Below are 13,780 nucleotides of genomic sequence, written 5' to 3' on the forward strand. Positions count from 1 at the left end.
ACTGCTTCACGTTCCACTGTTGTAGCCTGAGCACTGATGTTGAACTTCAGTGCTTTCTTCAAAGGTGATCAGTCTTTGAGTGGGCAGTGCTTGTGTCTTCAGCAGTACTTAGGAAACAGCAGTAGATAGAGCAACAGTGTTTGTCTTCAGCAGTCTTTAGAGTTTCATCAGTGTTTGGTTCATCAGTTGTTGTAATGAGCAGTACTTAAGATCCATCAGCTGTTAGAATACCACTGTCAAGGGGAAAGCAAAAAGTAAACTGCTGCTTATTGTAGTCCTCTGATGTGATCCGGTTTTGGCTTTACATTATCTGTTCCTCTGGTAGGGTTCAATCCCAACAATCTCCCCCTGGAACAGATAATGCCAAAACCCTTCATTATTCAGGACCTTTATTTCTCATCAAGAGTTCCTTAGCTTGTTTTTTAAATTCAGCTTTAAATTCCTTGGCACTCTGGTCATCTTCATCCCTACACAGTGTAAGTTCAAGGAGATCCTGCAAATCTTCAACACTCAGGCCAAGTGCTTCTTTCCTTGATATGTACTTCACTTCACCATTGGTTCTGACAAGAGTCAATACGTGGGTCTTTTGATCAGATATCCACTTTAGTATTATTAAACCAAATGGGTTTCTTGGGAGAGATTTATTCTTTGATGAGTTAGGGGATGATGGCCTTGTGAACACTTGCAGACTTTCAGACATTCTTTTGAAGGCCTCTTCAATGACTTTGTTTGCTGCAGCTATGTCTTCTGCAGTTTCTTTCTCAATCTGCTCTTGCCTTTCAATTTCTGACATGTCTGTTGTAGTGTTTGGTGATACAGGTTTGTTTAATACCTTCTTAAAAAGGTTTTGAAGCTTTGTTGAAGTTTCTTCTTTTAGACCCATTTTTGTGATGGTATCATTGAAGTACTCTGCTTCTTTTTCTTTGACCTCTTCTTCAGACAGCTGTTTTCCTTTCTCTTGGTTTATCACAAGGGTAGGATTGTCTGCTGATTTGAACATTGTTCTGAGGTTTTCAATCTGCTGTTCAAGCTTCATCATTTGTTCACGTTTCTTTGAAGCACTTGAAACAGTTATCTTTCTTTTCTTTAGCCTTTCATAGGCTTCATCAGTCTGCTGTTTTGACCATTTTGATATGGCTTCAGCAGTATCCATTTTTGCATCCACCAGCTCCTTTTTCTTTCTTTTGTATTCAGCAGTGAGGTCAGCAATGAGCTTTTTGAATTTGCTCCAGTTTGGAGCATTCTTCTTCTTTGTAGGATCATTCTTGATTCTGTCAATCCTATCAGCCTCATGCTTTAGAGCGATTAGTGGCCATTCTTCAAACTGTTTTTCTTCAGCAGGATAGAATTTTTCTTTCATGATGTAGGCTAGGTATTGTTTTCTTAATTTTCTTCGTTGTTCAGCCTTTTCTTTGTTCAGTTCTTGTGCAAACTCTTCTATCTGCTTTACCTTAGTAAGGAAGAAATCCAGTCTTTTAGCAATGCCTTATTCGCTTAGACCTTCACTTTCACTCTCAACTTTAGCTCTTAGTTTGGCTTGCCTTGCCTTGATCTTGAGGTAATCACTCATATCCTCTGGTGGCATGTAGCCTATGAGTGAGGAGAATCTTCTTTTTGAAGGATCTTCTTCTGTATAGAATTGCCTCATCTCATTTTTGATAGCTTCAAGTTTCAGTGGATATTATGCAGCATTAGGATCATGAATACCCTCATTGGCAGAGATTGGCTTTCTTTTTCTACTGAAGAGCTTTGGTTGTGATGTAGGAAAGGTGAGAGCAGTGGTGGATGGTTGACTAACAGCTGTTGAAACAACTGGTGCTTCAAATGCTGTTGTCATTACAACTACTGATGTATCAGCAGATGTCTTCTGCTTTTGAGCAGGGGTTATGATGGCAGGTGTTTGAGTGGTGAAGAGTGGCTGACTAACAGTAGTTGAAACAACTGGTGTTTCAACCACTGTTGCCATTACAACAGATGTTGTAACATCTGTTGTCTTCTGCTTTTTGGCAGGGGGTGTTGATGGTTTGGTTGTTTTTGATGGTGATGGTGGTTTTTATGCTGTAGACACAGATGGTGGTGGAACAGTAGTTGTGGTGGTGTGTGGTGATGTGGTGTGTGTTGATACTGCAGTTTTGGTTTGGCTACTTTCTGGCTCAACATATATACCATCATCAATTCCCTTTTTCTTCCACTTAATCTTCTCCCCCTTTTTGGCATTATCTGAGAAGGGTTCGTTCATGAAGAGAACAGTGGAGGGAACTTTTCCAGAGGCACTTTGAATGTGAGCCTTTATAGCTTTTATATCCGCCTGAGTATCTTTGAATCTTGATTCCACCATGTTAGTCAGCTTTTGAACATGTATGGCATGCTGCTGATCTGCCATCTGCTTTTGTCTTTCCAGCAGTGGTTGGAATAAGTTCCATAACTCATTTGCAGCAGGTGCTTGTTGAGCAGATGCTTGAGCTGGAGCAGCAGTGGATTGGGCTTTCTGAGCTTTTAATAGCTGCTGCACCATATCTTTTATTTCAGCAACTGAGGTTTCAAGGTTTTCGACCCTGCCCGTCAATTCCTGATATCTTGAATCATCACCTGAGTTAACAGGATCATCTGAATCCCCACCAGCAGTGGTTTTACCAATGAATGACTTAGGAACAGAGTCCCAAAAGTCAGCCATTGATGCCCCTTGTTCTTGGTACTGGGGACTTCTTTCTTCAGCACTTGATAACCTTTTGATGTTGCCAGTAGTTAAAACAAACTCACTGGTGGTTTTCAGTGGTGCTATAGAAGAAATTGCCTTCAAGGGAGTCTTACTAATGAAACCACTGTCCAAGTGTAAACCTGTAGATTCAACACTTGTAGTGGCTGCTCCACTTGAACTACTGACAGGAATTACTTGTAATTCCTGCAGTGTAACCTCCTCAATTGTTGCTGGGATAACAGGGATATCAACATCAGACCCAGTCACTTGTGGGAGTATACTCTCAGTGATAGGTGATTGAGAGGAACGGGTTTATGTCTGAGTAATAGCATCTGTATGCAACAAAGGTTTTATTGATTGTGGGAATGTGATGGGTGAGGGTAAAGGGGTTGAAAGAGACATGTCCTTGGGATTAGGACTGTGGAAGATGGATCCGAGTGGGTCCAGAGCTTCATATTGTGGTTTCCCTGTGCTTACAACCTGATCCTTTTGTGAGGATGCAGGAGGAGTTTGAGGCTGGGGTTGAGATCTTTCTTCCAACTGCTGTGAGGAAGTAGCAGCAGTGGTTATTTGTGACTTTTGTGCTGTCACTGGCATTGTCTCTGGGATATCATCTTCCAGAGATGCCTTTGTTTTGGGTTTGGTGGGCTTTCTGGATATTTTCTTTTTGGTTCTTTTTGTGGTGGCAGGTGTGGGTTTCAAAATAGTGGGTGTGTTGCTTTGATCACCTGGAGCAGTGGGCTCAGCAGCAGATACCTGAGGAGCAGTTTCATCTGCTAAATTCTGCTCAGGTACCCCTGCTTTTGTTTTGACAGGGGCTAACATCCTTGAGAAAGTCTCAGGTGTTAAGCCGTATATTTTTAAAGGAGAGCCCTGTTTGAGCAAATCTGCATCTTTCTTTTCAAATTTTTGTTCAAAATAGTAACTTAAAAATCTTGGAAAGAGCAAAAATGCCTTATTATCAACGTTTTTTATTACCAAATCATCAAATATTTCCTGGGAGTAATTATAGTTTTCATTGTTTAAAATTGCATACCCCAGGCATTGGATTTTTGTTGGTATTTCATTAAAAGACGTTGTTTTATTAGAAACACATATTAATAGTGTGTGAAATAAAAATCTGGGTGCAGAAGGAAAATAACCTTTTTGTAAGGTATCCCTTTTCGGTTGCTCTGCATAGCCCCTGTTTATGAAATCCTTTTTCAACTCGTCTCTAGAAAATGAGTTGTTACCTTTCAAATCATCGAGTTTAAAGGTTTCTGAAATGGATTTTGGAGATATTTGAATCTTCTTACCCTGTATCGAGGAGTTGATGGCTGTGATGATGTCTCATTGTTTTTCAAGGGCGGCATTTTTCCAGAACTCTCTCTGGGTTTGAAGATAAATGGGAGCATCTGCTGTTACCAAAGTTTTATACTTTGATGCAGATAGGGTCTCAATGATGGAGTTGAAGGTGTCGTCGGTTGAGGGTTTTGTGAGTATTCCCAAATAGTTATGAGGAGCTTTGAATGGTATTTCGCTCGGTTCAACGGCCATTTGAGTGGCGTCTTTAGGAGCGGATGAGGAAGATGATTTTGATTTTGGTTTTGGTTTTGATTTTGATTTCGTCATTTTTGATGAAGAAGATCGAAGAAGGTTTTTGTGAAGAAGAGTGGGAAACTGTTTTGAGAAGGGAATATTTGGAATTCAATTCGACAGTGTGAGCCCCTGTTTGGGTTTAATCAGGGTTTTATTTTAGGGAAAAAGTGAATGCTGATGTGGCAGCGGTTATAATGATCTGTCGGCTAAAAACTGACCACGTGCCAACCCCTGATGAAATGGTAAATAATGGAGGACAGTTGTTTTGACAACCACTGATGGATCAAGCATCAGTAGTTACAACGGTAATGAAATGAAGCAGTGGGTGTATCAGTGGATGGAACAATGATTTTAAACATCAGTGTTTTTGAAGAGCAGAGGTTGACTATCAGCAGTGGACAGACTTTAGAGAGCAGATGTTGAGGCACAACAGCATTTTCAGGTACAACAGTGGTAGAAAATAAAATGAAGACTTTTATTGCAACAACTGATAGTGCAACAGTGTTTTAACTTTTGACAAATAATGTTAGCATCTGCTTGTTCAGATGTAGAAATTGATTTTGTCTTGTGAAAGCACAATATCTTATCTAACATCTATTGAGCACCAGAGATGCTATTCTTAACAAAATACATTTTAGATGTATATTTTCAAGATTAAATTTCCAGCAGTTATCTACAGAAATTTTGTTCAAGGTTTTGCCAAATGTCCATTATTCCAGACATTGGTTTAGCATCCCAGATGATGAAGACATTTCTACTAGAGCTACTTATTTTGTGTGTAATTACTTGAACTAGAACATGAGTATCTCAGTAGTTCAAAATCAATTTGCAATCAATTTATGATTTGTGATAACCAAACTTGAGCTTAACATGACCTTGATATGTGTGCCATTTCCTTTTGATCAGATTTAGGATAGTAATTTCTCATAAAAATAAGGAAATTTCATCCTGACCAGAGAAGAACTTTTACTATCAAAAATGAGTAAAAGTGCAAAATATATTTTATAAAAAGTAATATATATCTGGTTTTATTTAGAGAAAAACACCTTAAAAAAATTAAAGGAAGTTTTGAAAATCATCGAAAGGATCTGACAGCTTTTCAAGTAAGTTCATGATCATATCATTCTCAAGTTATTTTGACCATTGTTTGGGGTCATTCTCTAGACAATTGATTGTAAATTCTTCTTTTAAGAACAATCACTGGGGATGTCATTGTTGCCAGAACAATTCCTGTATAGATGAATGCACACACAGTTGCATGATTCCATTGTTTTACCCAACTTTAACCTCAAAAGTGTTTTATGCTTATACTCTTTTCTTTTGATTTCAAAAGTTTTGAGATAAGCACACTTTGAGATTTGTTCATTTTCTTTTTCGCTTTTTACGCTTCCCATTCACAAGTACAAAAATACTCACTAGGAGATGTTATTTTTGAAGAAGTTTAGTCCAGAATCATTTTGAAGTAATGTTTTGAAAGATCTAGCCACATTTGTACATGTTTTATTACCAGATCTCACATTACGTATGATTTGGACTGCTTTGACACCTTATTTTCTCAATGTGTTTTGACAAAGTTGATTTGGTCCTTTTGAAGATTCTCAACCTGCCTTTGAGCACACAAGAGATTTTGACTAAAGCTTTATTTCCCTCTTTCTATGTCAAGAAAACACTAGTGTTTAGATGAACATAGGTTTTGCTGATCTGAGGTTCATACTTTAGTGTAAACTATGATGAAAACATCACAAATTTCATAACAACAGTTGAAATCAATTTTTGAATGAAGATCAACATACCATAGTTGCCAGATAAGTTTCCAGATTTGGAAACTATGAATGATTTGTGCATGATATCACCAGCTGTATGAGATTTGTGAATCTTATGACATCTTGGTTGTTTTACAGAGCATTTGAGTCATCACTTTGAACGTGATTTCTTGTTACTATGTTTTTCAACTAAAATACGACCAACCTTAGTATCAATGATTTGTGAGCTGAACTGTTATGTCAAATTGATTGTTAGATCGATTTTGACTGTCCAAGCTCTGATACCAATTGTTAGGATCGGAGGCTCTCATGATTGTGTTTGTTTGCATAAATTGATCATTCAGAGAATATTTAAACAGTGAAAAGTGCAGCGGAAATGAATACAAACTTTGTAAACACAATCCAAAGAAGAGAATAGTATGATAAACAATTGCTTCACATTAAGTCGAATGATTGAATTACAAAGCAAATGATTACAAGCAAGCTTACAATACTATGCTCCCACTCAGCCTGATACCCCAAGGTTGGTTGCACAAGATGAAAGGATTGGACTGAAGAGGAAGAATCCACTCAGTCAATAAAATGTAACAGTACAGGGTAGTGTTCCATTTATAGGCAATCCAAACCACTGAAGCATCTCAGCTGACGTCACCATGAAAGTGACATCTAACAACCTAACAAACTCTAACTACTGATCTATACAACTACTGCTTTGCTAACTACTAATTATTACATTATATTACATAAAAAGAATAAAATTGCTGCTGTAGCATTCTACTGCTATGAACCCAGCAGTACTTGTCATGATCAGCAGTGCTTGACTCAAGGCAACAGATTGAACAGCAGAGCTTTTAGTCTTCATCAGTCTTTGTGTTGATCAGCAGTTGTAGGTCAGCAGATGTTGATAGAGGCAGTACTTTGGAGCATATCAGATATTTGAGCCACATTCAAGGGGAAATCAAAGTGTAGGCTGCTGTTTATTTTTAGTCCACTGATGTGATCCGGTTTTGGCTTTACATTATCTGTTCCTCTGGTAGGGTTCAATCCCAACAAATGGGTATTTGTAGTGGAGAAAAATCACTAATACTTAATTTTCCGAAAATGTAATTAGGCATTATGTTAACACAAAGATCTTTATCAATGGTGACGTAACTAATAAATGAATTTTGAAAGAAACATGGAACCGGTGTAATGTTAATTTCAAAAGGGTCTTCTTTTATTAGCGAAGTTTGATCATTAGTTAACTTAATACTTACCATTTCCTCAATTTTAGTGTTAGTGTTTAACTCTTTTAAAAACTTATCATGAGTTGGTACTAAACAATGATTTTCAAAAGAAGGTGACAAGAGATTAATTTCTTCTAAATTAGACTCTTCTTGAATTTTAACGCTATCGTCCTCACCCCTTTCGTTGTTTAACTCATGCGTCGGTTTTTCGCTTATTTGTTCTTCCATTTTTAACTCTTCAACTATCGTCTCTTTATTTAATTCTTCTCTTGCGTGGGATTCCTCTTCCCTTGCACGAGATTCTTTTATGTATCGCTCGATAGTTTTAAGTTTTTCTAATATCCTATCGGTCACTTCGGTGATAGAAAAAGGATCGGCATCCTCAAAGCTTGAATCCGGTTGTTCGATCCTTGGTTCCTCATAGTACTCATATGAAGTAGATGGTTCAAACCATTGTTCCTCATTGTAAGTATATGATGGATAAGGGTCGTAATTTTGTTCTTCATAGTACTCATGTGAGGTGGGTTGTTCACGCCATGGTTCCGCATAATAAGAGTATGAAGGTGGTGGCTCATATCTTGATTACTCAATGTATGAGTATGAAGGTTCATACCTTGGTTCATCAAAATATGAGTATGAGGGAGAAGGTTCATACCTTTGGTCTTCATAGGATGTATATGAAGTCGATGGCTCGTACCTGGGCTCCTCATAATAATTGTATGAAGTGGACGGTTGAGATGAGTTGTAATATTGAACCGAGTGCGGGTTACCACAATTAGTGCAATAGTCCCTTCTATAATCATCCTCCTCATAGGTGTAGTTGTAGTCTCCTGAGTATCGATCCATAAGAATCACTCAACAGACCACAACAGAGTCTCGGGACCAGAAAACAAAAATAAAGACGGAAACAGAGGCTGGACACGGCCCCGTGTTCAGTGGACACGAGCCGTGTTCAGGATCTGTATCTGGGCGTTTAAATTAAAGTTACTGGTTTCGTTGAGCATGGGGGCGTGTTTAGTGAGCACGACCCCGTGTTGAGACTCTGTATCTGGGTGTTTTATGAAAAAATATGCAGCATGGCCCCGTGTTCAGTGAACACGTCCCCGTGTTCAAGCTACTGTAAATGCAAAACTAAACTAAAATGCAGAAAAATGTGCGCGCGTTTTGAAAAGGTTTTGAAAAACTGATTAGGCCGTCAATTTTAAGCTTTCTTAAAATCCTCGTGTCCCCGGCAACGGCGCCAAAAACTTGATGCGTGTGAAGTGTTATATATATTAGGTGTATATTTTAAGCCCTTTTTACACTTTTTAGCCAAGTTTTAAATTTATAAACACGATATTCACTAACACTAAACACACATATGGGCAAGTGCATCCATCGTGGATGTAGTATAGTGTTGGTAAGATACCGAGGTCGTCCAAGGACACAAGAGCTTTTAGTACCGGTTTATCCTCAACGTCTAATCAAATCAAAATGTTAGAAAAAAGGGTTTTTAAACTAGGAAAATAAAACTAACTAAAATGCTGAAAAGTAAAATAAAAATAAAAACAGATAGACAAGATGAATCACTTGGATCCGACTCGTGTGTAGTGTAACCTTTGATTATTTTCGCACTTTTGCACTTGTTTAACAGATTATCTTAGTTATTGTAGTAGGCCCCTCTTTTGAAGGCGACGTTACCCTCAACCCAGTAGTTTGAGTCAGCAAGGATATAATCCTAAAGGGTCGGATTATTGAAAGATAACTAATTAAGTTATTAATGCAAAATGTGGTAGGCCCCTCTTTTGAAGGCGACGTTACCCTCGGCTAAGTAGTCTGAGTCAGCAGGGATACAGTCCTAAGTAGCCGGGTTAAAGTTTTAATAGTAGTTTAACTTATGAGGGGGTCAAAGAGTTTGGACCCCAGCCATCCAATACCGTTGGGTATTGAAGGAGGTCCTACTAAATTTGACCCAGGTCCTTTGCAGGATCTATACACTGAACAATGGCAAGACTCTTACCAAACCGTTCCCTTAACCCCCGACCAGGTAGCCAACATACCTCCATATAGACCGTGGAGATATGAATGGTGAAAATCTTTTATTTTATATAGACAGTAAAATAATGCCAAGACACCACAGACAAACGATAAGGAAGAATCACCTTCAACATAAGAAACTAGTAATTAACGTCATTAATATAAAACCGATTAAAAAGTGCAAAAGATTAAAAATAAAAAGTATTACACTAAACACTTGTCTTCACCAAGTGATGTAAGAGACTTAGGCAAACATGGCCTTTGATTGTCAAGAACTCTTACGATCAATCTTGGATCCTGAGACGACTCACACACTCTATGATGGACAATGGATGATGGTGGTGGATGATGGTGTTGTGATAGTGGTGGGTGGTGGGTGAAGTGTGAGAGAGGTGGTGTGCTAAGGGATGAGTTGCAAGAGCTCCAAGCACTCCTATTTATAGGCTGAACAGAAGCTCGGGCAAGGCCCCGTGTCCATCCTCCTCTATTTCTTCATTAAATGCAGTTTGTCTGCATTAGTTGACCACGCCCCCGTGTCCGCTGAGCACGACTCCGTGTGCAGAAGCATATCTGTACTATCAAGATTTGCCTGGACTTCGCGAATCTTATAGTTGACCACAGCCCCGTGCCCGCTGAGCACGGCCCCGTGGTGGGCGACGGAAGCTTCTACCACTTTGTCTTTTCTGCTGACACTTGGGCACGCCCCCGTGCTCACTGAGCACGGGGCGTGTTCAGGCTTCTGTCTTCTTGTTTTGCTTGGGAAGATGCTGTCGGGAGGTCGGGCATGCCACGTTTGTTCCTTTACTTGTATTTATGTTAGATTGGGAAAATGGACTGTATCACCTGTAACACCCTAACACATTATAACTGAAAAGACGCAGCGGAAATTCGTTCCATAAAAATTTCTTTCATTAAAAACGTTTTGACCTACTAGCAAGTTCATTATGAAACACTTTCTTACATTATATGCATCTTTTATACTCATTTACATAACAAAAGCATAACTTATAACTATCAATTTACATAGTCAAGTATTCCCGTACAATCTGACTTGTGACTCGGTCTTTGATCGCTACTCCTTGTGATGAAAATCTGTGATTCGTACTACCTGCACCCACCACATACAATCGAAACATTAGCATACGTTATATACAAACAAGATTCTTAATCGTGTAGTCTCGATTTGTTCTATCCACATATTCTTTCCATCCGTTATCTTTCTAGATGTAGTCATTCCATCCGGGTGCCTAATCCTTAGCGAACCTCGATGGAGTACCTGCACCACATTTCATTCTCGAGGCACACTATTAATAACGTCAATACTTAAGTGTATTGAAACCACGTATGCATTACATACATAACTACGTACATACACACCTACACACATTCATACATACATTACTTCATACAAACATACCTGCTCACACACTTACATTCACACATACATTATGGCGTACAAACATACCTACTTACATGTTTACATACATACATACATACATACATTACCACATACAAACATACCTACTCACATACTTACTTACATGCATACATACATACATTACTACGTACAAACATACCTACTCACATATTTACATACATGCATACATTACGGCGTACAACTTACCTACTTAGGTGCTTACATACATACATACATACATACATACATACATACATACATACATACTACATACATACATACATACATACATACATACATACATACATACATACATACATACATACATACATACATACATACATACATACATACATACATACATACATACATACATACATACATACATACATACATACATACATACATACATACATACATACATACATACATACATACATACATACATACATACATACATACATACATACATACATACATACATACATACATACATACATACATACATACATACATACATACATACATACATACATACATACATACATACATACATACATACATACATACATACATACATACATACATACATACATACAATACATACATACATACATACATACATACATACATACATACATACATACATACATACATACATACATTAATACCCACAAGCATACCTACTCACATACTTACTTACATGCATACATACATACATTACTACGTACAAACATACCTACTCACATATTTACATACATGCATACATTACGGCGTACAACTTACCTACTTAGGTGCTTACATACATACATACATACATACATTAATACCTACAAGCATATCCCACTCACATACTTAATTCATTACCCCGCGTACACGCTCACACATCCCGAACTGAATCACATGTCATAAATGCTTTTAAAATATCTTTCAGATATATTTCGGATCTTAAAAGTGAGTTTCATACTCATCCGTAACTTACCAAGCCATTTGGTAGGGTTAAGGAACATTATAAAGACTTAACGAGGCTTGGAATGGGTTCACGGGGTCCGAGTTCGAGGAAAAACGAAGAAATTACATAAACAATACATTTGCATCAGACCTCCACCGTAAGCTACGGTGGCTACCGTAGCTTACGGTGGCCCCAAATGCTTACGGTAGTTCTAGTATGCCTTACGGCAGGAATAAATGCCCAGTTCCCACCGTAGCTTACGGTGGCACCGTAAGCTACGGTGGTGCCCAGATCAGCTCCCATCTTTCACACTAAAACTCGCATAACTTGCTCGTTTTTGATCCGTTTTACCCGATTCTTTTTCCTACGCGACCGTAATTTAATTCTCTATCACATAGAGTAAAAATCCAATATATGGACTACCTAACTTTATGACTTATAAGCCTTCGGCTTATTACCCTTTTACCAAATTTTGACCCGTTCATACATATATCAACATAACTTCTTTCCAATTGTCCGTAAAACCTTTCCCTACATTTTAGACTAAGAATCCTTGCCTCGGGTCCACATTCTTAACGAATTTCATTACCGCTACCTTACTTATACATAATTATTCAACCCGTTTAGTCCCACAAACTATCTTCGACTATCTAGATTAATACTTACCTTAATACCTTCAATCATTCCATACCATACATGACTTCCCTTCATTTATAACAAGAAGGTTCTTATGTATACTAAGAAGTGAGTTGGATGTCACTTACCTTGTGCGCCCAAGTTCAAGCATAGGTTCCATGCTTCCTTTTGACCCGTTAGCCTCCATACTTGAGCCCGTAGACATGCTATCCATCCTTACATAACCATACATTGATACCCTTGTTAGTAAACAAGGCCACACATAGCATCAATCACGATAAATCTATGCTCAATAATTGACTTTCATCAGTGGATTTCTTGCAACTCATAGCATAGATTAACAATGAGATCCTTTTTACTCGCATAATACAAACATGCCATTACATATCTTGCTATGAATATACCGTGCATCACTTTGACTTCCTAAACCGTACATTTATGATAAGAGATCCACCTTACAACATTCCTACCATTGTGGACTTTCCATAAGGTCAACCATCAAGCATTTCAATTTTCCAACTTAGACACACATTCATTCACAAATTAACATGTTAGACCATAGTCATTATGCCATCTACGCTTCATACTCATTTTGTAGGACATATTTGGTCGCATAATCAAATAGTTACATATACATATATGCATACCATTCCGTTCATAACAACATCTTCATAGTTAACGTCAATATCATTTAAGTTTACTCTTTTCTAGAATTCTCATTCGTTCTATAACTATTCTTAAGTCGAAACTAATATAATCAAACAATCCATATATATTCATCACATCATTCAAGCGTATAGTACGGATTTCACATATTATTGTCGTTTAGGCATTTCATCAAACACCTTGTGTGCGTACTAACATCTAAGCTTAATGTACAGCTAATTCATGCATATCCTTCTAACCTCATACATAATTCACCAAAATCAATTACTAATCATCATGTATCATACCAAATGAACATTGAACATAACATCATCATATTCCTATACTTTCATCTAACAATAATTCATCATACCCACATAATACATCATTCTTTCAACAAGAATTAAACATAAATGGTGATTCAAGTCATCATCCTCACCATAACAAACGGGTTTCGCATCTAAACTTCAAATTAACACAAACCTTACATAACCCATGTTCTATATGATGTTTCTAACCCTTATACATAATCAATTTCATATTATCTCACGGATTAGAGCATAACCCACTTCACCCATGATTACCAATCTTAAATTTAAAACATACCTTATGATCTCCTCATGTTGGTGATCATTAATCCATGCTCGGTCATAGATTTAAGCATCATTTAGCCTTTCAATTTGGATGATCTTTCATGTTTAGGGTTTGGAGTTCTTGAGAGCTCTTGAAGCTTCACGAACACACACGTATGTGTGTTTGTGTGTGTGTGTTGATCTTTTAATTAGTAAACAACTTTCGTTTGTTCCACTTTAGCCCCTCGGGTTTTCCTTTAAAACATAACTGACACTA

The 13,780-nt window shown here is 37.8% G+C and overlaps 1 long non-coding RNA gene across 1 annotated transcript; it reads right to left on the reverse strand.

The window, feature by feature from the left end:
• Positions 1–10,189: 10,189 nt before the first annotated feature.
• On the reverse strand, positions 10,190–13,578 carry LOC110874534. The gene is made up of 3 exons (XR_002556032.2): positions 13,538–13,578; positions 12,415–12,501; positions 10,190–10,389 (listed from the first exon to the last, which is right to left on the reverse strand). It is a non-coding gene; the product is annotated as an uncharacterized LOC110874534 (long non-coding RNA).
• Between the last annotated feature and the right edge of the window lie 202 nt (positions 13,579–13,780).

This window comes from Helianthus annuus, chromosome 9 (assembly GCF_002127325.2).
Source record: "Helianthus annuus cultivar XRQ/B chromosome 9, HanXRQr2.0-SUNRISE, whole genome shotgun sequence".
NCBI lineage: Eukaryota > Viridiplantae > Streptophyta > Magnoliopsida > Asterales > Asteraceae > Helianthus > Helianthus annuus.